The sequence below is a fragment of the Piliocolobus tephrosceles genome, chromosome 16 (assembly GCF_002776525.5).
Source record: "Piliocolobus tephrosceles isolate RC106 chromosome 16, ASM277652v3, whole genome shotgun sequence".
Classification (NCBI taxonomy): Eukaryota; Metazoa; Chordata; class Mammalia; order Primates; family Cercopithecidae; genus Piliocolobus; species Piliocolobus tephrosceles.
The window spans coordinates 70,548,416-70,557,052 of NC_045449.1; the positions used below are offsets into that span (position 1 = coordinate 70,548,416).

At 48.2% G+C, this 8,637-nt stretch overlaps 1 long non-coding RNA gene across 1 annotated transcript; it reads left to right on the plus strand.

Annotated features, from left to right (window-relative positions):
• Window positions 1-2,247: 2,247 nt before the first annotated feature.
• Window positions 2,248-7,207, plus strand: LOC111542372. Its single transcript, XR_002731534.1, has 3 exons — window positions 2,248-2,428; window positions 6,555-6,855; window positions 6,971-7,207. It is a non-coding gene; the product is annotated as an uncharacterized LOC111542372 (long non-coding RNA).
• The last annotated feature ends 1,430 nt before the right edge of the window (window positions 7,208-8,637 follow it).

An 8,637-nucleotide genomic window follows, 5' to 3' on the forward strand; every position in this document is an offset into this window, starting at 1 on the left:
AAGTTATGACAACCAGAACCACCCCAGGTGTTGTGAAATGTCTCCTGGGAGCAAAACTGTCTCCCTTGCTCCCTGAGAAGCACTGTTGTGGGGAGTGGCAAGTGTTAGTGGAGTCTGAAGACTTCTGAGGCACTCAGAATTGAAAAGGAACTGCTGGGGTTTGGAATGGGTCAAATCTATCTCTTTCAGTAAAATTGTCTCCATGGGCTGGGTGTGGTGTCTCACGCCTGTAATTCCAGCACTTTGGAAGGCCGGGGCAGGTGGATCGCTTGAGCTCAGGAGTTCAAGGCCAGCCTGGGCAACATGGTGAAACCCCATCTCTACTAAAAATATGGGAAAAAAAAATTAGCCTGCGTGGTGGTGGGTGCCTGTAATCCCAGCTGCTTGGGAGGCTGAGGCACAAGAATTGCTTGAACCCAGGAGGCGGAGGTTGCAGTGAGCCAAGATTGTACCACTGCACTCCAGCCTGGGCAACAGAGTGACCCTATCTCCAAAAAAAAAAAAAAAAGTTTTCACATAATTTAGCACTTAATTGTTTGGTGGGTGTGGTGGAAAGAATCATGAGTGCCCAAGATGCCCATGTCCTAATACACAGAGCCTGTTACCTTACATGGCTGTGATTAAGTTAATGATTTTGAGAGGGGGATTGTCCTCAATTATCTGGGTGGGCCCAATGTCATCATGGGGCTCTTGTAAGGGGGAAGCAGGAGGGTCAGAGTCAGAGAAGGAGACGTGAAGATGTCATGTCAGAGGCAGAAACAAGAAACCGCGCACGGTGGCTCACACCTGTAATCTCACACTTTAGGAGGCTGAGGTGGGCAGATCATTTGAACCCAGGAGTTCCAGACCAGCCTGGGCAACATAGTGTTGTGTATCTCCACACAACAATACAAAAATTAGCCAGATATGGTGGTGTGCGCCTGTTGTGCCATGGTGGTGTGCGCCTGTTGTGCCATGGTGGTGTCTGCCTGTTGTGCCATGGTGGTGTCTGCCTGTTGTGCCATGGTGGTGTGCGCCTGTTGTACCATGGTGGTGTGCGCCTGTTGTGCCAGCTACTTGGGAGGCTGAGGTGGAAGGATTGCTTGAGCCCGGGAGGTCAAGACTGCAGTGAGCTGAGTTTATGCCACTGCACTCCAGCTTGGGCAACAGAGACAGAACCTGTCTCAAAAAAAAACAATTTTTTTAAAAGAGACATTATTTTTTAGAGCATGTTTAGGTTCACAGCAAAATTGAGCAGAAAGCATAGAGTGCCCACATATCACCTATTCCTCCTCCTCCACCCATAACCCCCCGACTATCGACATCCTCCATCGAGGGGTGGGCTTGTTACAACTGATGAGCCCACATTAACACATCGCCATCTCCCCAGGTCCCCAGTTCACGCGAGGGTTCACTGTCGATTCTATGGATTTTGACAAATGTATATGGCATGTGTCCACCATTATAGTGTCACATAGAATCGTTTCACCAAAATTTTACTTTTTTTTTTTGAGAAAGGGTTTCACTCTGTTGCCCCAGGCTGCAGCACAGTGGTGTGAGTCTTGGCTCACTGCAATGTCACTGCAGCCTGAGGCCTCCCAGGCTCAAGTGATCCTCCCACCTCAGCCTGTGGCTATAGGCACACACCATCACACCCAGCTAATTTTTGAATTTTTTGTAGAAACAGGTGGCTCATGTCTGTAATCCCAGCACTTTGGGAGGCCAAGGCAGGTGGATCAGGAGGTCAGGAGTTCAAGACCAGCCTGGCCAACGACGAGGTGAAACCTCGTTGCTACTAAAAATACAAAAATTAGCTGGGAGTAGTGGCACACACCTGTAATCCCAGCTACTTCAGAGGCTGAGACAGGAGCATTGCTTAAACCGGGGAGGCGGAGGTTGCACTGAGCTGAGATCGCGCCATTGCACTCCAGCCTGGGTGGCAGAGCAAGACTCATCTTGGGGAAAAAAAACAGTTTTGCCATGTTGCCCAGGTTGGTAACCCCTGAGCTCAAGCAATTTGCCCATGTGGTCCTCCCGAAGTCCTGAAATTGCCACTGTACTGAGCAAAATTTTACTTTTTCTCTTTTCTTGTGAGACAAAGTCTTGCTTTGTTGCCCAAGCTGGAGTGTAGTGCAGTGGTGTGATCTTGGCTTACTACAACTACAACCTCTGCCTCCCAGGTTCAAGTGATCCTCCCACTTCAGCCTCCCAAGACGCTGGGACTACAGATGTGCACCATCATGCCAGTTAATTTTTGTATTTTTTGTAGAGACAAGATTTCGTCATGTTGCCCAGGCTGGTCTCGAACTCCTGGCCTCAAGAAATCCACCTGCCTCAGTCCCCCGAAGTGCTTGGATTACAGGCGTGAGCCACGGCACCATTAAATTTTACGTCTAATGCAGACTGTGGACCACAAGAAATGCTAGCATTGTCGGGATCGGCTTACTCGGTAGGTACCCAGTGTCATTCCCGCACAGCTTCACCCAGCACCTAGAACTTTGGCCAGTTGTCTATTATTTGTTATAAGGAGGAGCAGGTACCAGAGGTCAGTGTAAAAATCACCCCAACTGTATGAAAAATGTTTAAGGCATGCCTCCTTACTGGGATAAATTCTGCAAATCCCCAGCCCCTACTGTAGGTTAGAGGAAAGGAATACACCAGAGAGCAAAAGCCACAGAGCTACGCCCTCCCAGAACCTCCAGTCCAGCACAGCATCACACAGCTTCAGCAACGCTGGCTATGCACAGTCTGCACACCCGGAACAAGCCAGGATTTGCCCAGATAAAACAACACAACTTTCTTACGAGACACTCGAGCTGGGCTTTCAGCTCCTAGCAAAGTCGTATGTCAAAAAAGGCCAGGCCAAGTTCCAGGATGCCTGACCACTGGGCAGGGTTTCTCACCCAAGGTTTCCTCTTTCCTCCAGTTTGTTGCTTGCCCTGTTGGGGTCCGAAAAAGGATAATGACAGAGAAAACCTGGATTCTGGTCCCACGTGGGCATCTGTAGGCAAGTCATAGACACTCTAGGACCAAATATCCTCATCTGAAAATAAAGATTTGGACATTACGGCTTCCAGGGTGTCTATTAGTCAAGAAATATTCTGGGCCCGGCGTGGTGGCTCACATCTGTAATCCCAAAACTTTGGGATGCAAAAGCGGGAGGATTGCTTGAGGCCAGGAGTTCAAGACCAGCCTGAGCGACATAGCAAGCCCCCATCTCTACAAACAATAAAATAAAAATTAGATGGGTATGGTGGCATGCACCTGTAGTCCCAGCTACCTAGGAGGCTGAGATAGGAGGATGGCTTGAGCCCAGGAGTTCAAGGTTACAGTGAGTTTTGATTGTGCCACTGCACTCCAGCCTGGGCAGCAGAGCAAGATCCATCCCAGCACTTTGGGAGGCCGAGGTGGGTGGATCGTGAGGTCAGGAGTTCCAGACCAGCCTGGCTAACATGGTGAAACCCTATCTCTATTTAAAAAATACAAAAATTAGTTGGGCATGGTGGCGGGTGCCTGTAGCCCCAGGCAGGAGAATCGCTTGAACCCAGGAGGCCGAGGTTGCAGTGAGCCGAGATTGTGCCATTCCACTCCACCCTGGGTGATAAGAACAGAACTCCATTTCAAAAAAAAGAAAGAAGGAAGGAAGGGAAAGAAGGAGGGAAAGAAGGGAGGAAAGGAAGGAGGGAGACAGGGAGGAAGGGAGGGAAGGAAGGGAGGGAGGGAGGAAGGGGAGGGGAGGGAGGGAGAGAAGGAAGGAAGGAAGAAAAGAAAAGGAAGAGAAAAAGAAAAGGAAGGGAAAGAAGGAAAAGAAGGGAGGAAAGGAGGAAGGAAGGAAGGGACAGAGGGAGGAGGGGAGGGGAGGGAAGGAAGAAAGAAAGAAAATGAAGGAAGAAGACAGAAAGAAAGGAAGGAGGGAAAGGAAGGAAGGAAGGGAAAGAAGGAGGGAAAGAAGGGAGGAAAGAAAGGAGGAAGAAAAGTGATGGAGAGAGGAAGGGAGGGAGGGAGGAAGGAAGGGAGGGGAGGGAAGGAGAGAAGGAAGAAAGAAAGAAGAAAGAAAAGGAAGGGAGACAGAGGAAGGAAGGAAGGAAGGAAGGAAAGAAAGAAAGAAAGAAAGAAAGAAAAAGAAAGAAAGAAAGAAAGAAAGAAAGAAAGAAAGAAAGAAAGAAAGAAAGAAAGAAAGAAAGAAAGAAAGAAAGAAAAGCTCTCATTCGGCTGGGTGCGGTGGCTCACGCCTGTAATCCCAGCACTTTGGAAGGCCGAGGCGAGTGGATCACCTGAGGTCGGGAGTTCGATACCAGCCTGACCAACGTGGAGAAACCCAGTCTGTACTAAAAATACAAAATTAGCCGGGCATGGTGGCACATGCCTGTAGTCCCAGCTACTAGGGAGGCTGAGGCAGGAGAATCACTTGAACCTGTGAGGTGGAGGTTGTGGTGAGCTGAGATCGTACCATTGCACTCCAGCCTGGGCAACAAGAGCAAAATTCCATCTGAAAAAAAAAAAAGAGAAAAAGAAAATGCTCTGAATCTCACCCAGGCGGAGCCCCTGCAGAACCCATGCTTACCACTATTTGTGTCTATGTCCCTAGTCAACCAGGCACCACCAACCCTTAGCTAGTAGCTTCAGATGAATTCCAAATGCCTTGACAAAAATTTTAGCCATGGTCCTCTGGCCTTCTAATCCTTCGTGGCTTGCCAAATTAACACGTTCCAGGCAGAAATGGTCTCTTGAAGTGTGTAGGAATTACTGTGCTGTTTTTGGAGTCTTGCATGAAAGATACCTCAGGGATCGGAGACCAGGCTCATGTCCTTTCGTGCCCTGCAGAGGGCGACCCGCTCTTGCAATGGGATTTTCTGTATTGGGAGGGAGTTGCTGTGAAGTGGGCCTCCTTTTTGTGTGACTAACCCCCAGGGCTGGGACGGAAGAGGAATCAAACGGGCATAGTAAATTAAAATGCAATTTAAACTTCAGTGCAGCCTTTCAAATGAGGCTCTGCTGCACTGTCCTGACACCCCTCCTCAATTCTTCTGTGAGGTGGCATGGAGGTATCTGATGTTCCTATTTAAATCCCTGAGTTCATACACTGTCCTTCTCTTTCATTTCCTCTTTGAAAGGCACTGAGAACTCAATTCATGGAAAATTGAAAACCTTTCCAGATATTACTCTTTTGAAAGTGGTTTTGCCAAAAAAAAAAAAAAAACAGCAAATAAGCTCTAGTAAGAATGAGATTCATTTAGCTCTTGTTGCCTTTGACTTCAGAAGAAAACACCTAACCGGAAGCCTGGAAAGTCACAGTTAAAACAAATATATAAATTCATTCTGAACTAAGAGTCTTTTTTTTTCTCTAGCACTAGAATTCCTGCAGTAGAACAGGTATATTTATATATATATGTATATATATTTATATATATATATATAAGTATATATACTTATATATTTATACAAATATAAATATATATATTTATATATAAAATTAAAAAATATATATATATTTTACATCAAAACCACTTAGGCTAGGTGGGGTGGCTCATGCCTATAATCCCAGCACTTTGGGAGGCCAAGGCGAATGGATCACCGGAGGTCAGGAGTTTGAGACCAGCCTGGCCAACATGGTGAAACCCCATCTCTACTAAAAATATAAAAATTAGCCAGGCGTGGTGGTGGGTGCCTGTCATCCCAGCTACTCGAGAGGCTGAGGCAGGAAAATCGCTTGAACGATTGGGAGGTGGAGGTTGCACTAAGCTGAGAATACGCCACTGCGCTCCAGTCTGGATGACAGAGCAAGACTCCGTCTCAAAAACAACAACAACAAAAACACTTAATCCTGCCGCAGGTTTGCTAAGAGGAGGCTGGAGAGTGAAAAGTTGTGCTCGCAGTAGAGACTTTAGTCCACTGTCATTGGTGTCTTTACCATTGTCATCTTTTCAGTGGCCCTTATTGCTGGGGAGTTTTGCTTCTTGTAGTCATTCCATAACATTTTCCTCTAGCCCTCAGTGACTGCTGCAATCCCTTTTCTTTTCTTTCTTTTTTTTTTTTTGAGATAGGGTCTTGCTCTGTTGTCCAGGCTGGAGTGCACTGGCGCAATCACAGCTCACTGTAGCCTCATCCTCCGTATTAGTCCATTCTCACACTACTACAAAGAAATACCTGAAACTGTGTAATTCATAAAGAAAACAGGTTTAATTGGCTCATGGTTCTGCAGGCTATACAGGAAGCATGGCTGGGGAGGCCTCAGGAGACTTACAATCATGGTGGAAGGTGAAGTTCCATATCTAGAGCAGGAGGAAGAGGGGGAGGGGCCACACACTTTTAAACAACCAGATCTCGTGAAAACTCACTAGCACAAGAACAGCAAGGAGGAAGTCAACCCCCATGACCCAGTCACCTCCCACCAGGCCCCTCCCTCAACACTGGGGATTATAATTTTACAGGAGATTTGGGTGGGGACACAAATCCAAACCATATCAACCTCCCAGGCTCAAGCGATTATCCCACCTCAGTCTCCCAAGTTGCTGAGACTGCGGGTGTGCACCACCATGCACAGCTAATTATAATTTATTTTTATTTTTTTTAAGAAATGGCTTCTCACTATGTTGCCCAGGCTGATCTCGAACTCTGAGCTCAAGTCATCCTTCTGCCTCGTCCTCTCAAATTGCAAGAATCACAGGCAAGAGCCATGGAGCCCAGCGCCTTTGCTTTTCTACGTGAACTTAGTATGGGAATCCTCAGGCTGACTCCGAGGTCATTTGTCCCTCACCCGCATTCAAGGAATAGATTCTCCCATCCTCAACATTTGCCATCAGAAAGACGTAGCTGCCATCCAACTTAAGCTGCCCTTGCTGGAATTTAGATGAATTTCCCTGTTCTCTTTTTAGGGTGAGTCGGTTATGCTTCTGTAGTGGGTGAAGTTGTGTCCCCCAGAAAGATATGTCTAAGCCCTAACCATTCGTACTCGTGAACTTAACCTTATTTGGAAATATGGTCTTTGCAGATGTCATTAAGGTGAGGATCCCCAGAGCAGATCATCCTAGATTCAGAGTACCTGCTACCTCCAATGACTGGCATGCTCATAAGAGAAAGGAGAGGGAGATTTGAGACGCAGAGACACATAGGGAAAGGTGGCATGAAGATGAAGGCAGAGGCCAGACACAGTGGCTCACACCTTAATCCCAACACTCTGGGAGGCCGAGGTGGGTGGATCCCTTGAGGCCAGGAGTTTGAAACCAGCCTGGCCAACATGGCGAACCCCATCTCTACTAAAAATACAAAAATTAGCCGGGTGTGGTGGTGTGCACCTGTAATCCCAGCTACTTGGGAGGCTGAGGCAGGAGAATCACTTGAACCCGGAAGGTGGAGGTGGTGGTGAGCTGAGATCATGCCACTGCAGTCCAGCCTGGGTGACAGAACAAGACTCTGTCTCAAAAAAAGATGAAGGTAGAGATGGGAGCGATGCATCGACAAGCCAAGGAACTCCAGGTATTGCTGGGAACCGCTGGAAGCTGGGAGAGGGCATGGAATGGATTCTTCCTCAGAGGTTCCAGAAGGAACCAGCCCTGCCAACACTTTTATTTCAGATTTCTGGCCTCCAAATTGTGAGAAAAGACGTGTCTGTTGTTTTAAGCCACCCAGCTTGTGATAGTTTGCTATGGTGACCCGAGGAAAATAATACACTTTCTCTCTAAGGCATTAACATTTGGGCAAGGATGTGTAATGATTCTCTCATTTTTAACTTCCAGTTAAATAATTCTGTTTTTGAATAATTTATGTTCTAGGACTTCCGTGTTTAGATGCATCCCTTCTGTGTCCGTTTCCCTTGGGCCACCGCAGACTTCCCTTGGCACTTCTCCTCCTCCCAGAGGTCACCTCCCAGCAGGCTCTGCTCCGGGGATGCCTGGCGGGTGGAGGGCTGCCTCTCCCCCCGCTTCGCAGCCGGAGTGGGCTGCTTACGTCTTGAGGCCCAATCACATGTATCAGAAGCTGCAAAGTCCCAGAAGGCAGATACTGTTTTATCCTACCTTGTCCTCAGTTTGCTGTTGATTTCCTAAAAATAGACTTTACCTTTTGATAACTTCCCAGCTTGCCATAATTGCCAGGTCCCATGCTGTTGGATAAATGGGGTGGGCAGGAGCTCGGCAGCCGCTCCTGCGGGGGAGGGCAAATAGCAAGGGTTGTTCCAGAGGGCCCCGGAGTGCTTGGCCCAGGTGAGCCCTGCTCTGAAAGGAGAGACTTGGATCCTCTTGGATCCCCTTTGCCCTAATCTGGGGCCAAGCTCTGAGAGTTCAGAGGTTCCCTTCTGCTCTGAGCTGCCTCCTCTGGGCTTGCAGGAGAGGGGATAGCGAAGGCTCCCCCCAACCTCAGCAGCTGGGGGAGTCTAGAAGCCTGTGGAGTGCTCTGCAAGTGGGCAGCCTGGGGCTCTCCAGTGTCTCAAGGGACAGCTTCCCCTGGGGCACCACAGTGGGAAGGATGCCAGGCAGAGAAGTTCCGTTTTTCCTCCGGGCTGTGTTGAGAGGTGGTACTGGAATCACTTACTCCGTTAACAAAATCAACTGTCTGTCCTTAGGTTATGAAAGGCGGGGGATGGAGGGTGCAGTGTGGGGGGGAAAAGTTGGAGTCAGAGGTGCATAAAGGGAACTGACTTTGCAGTCCTGACTCTTCTTT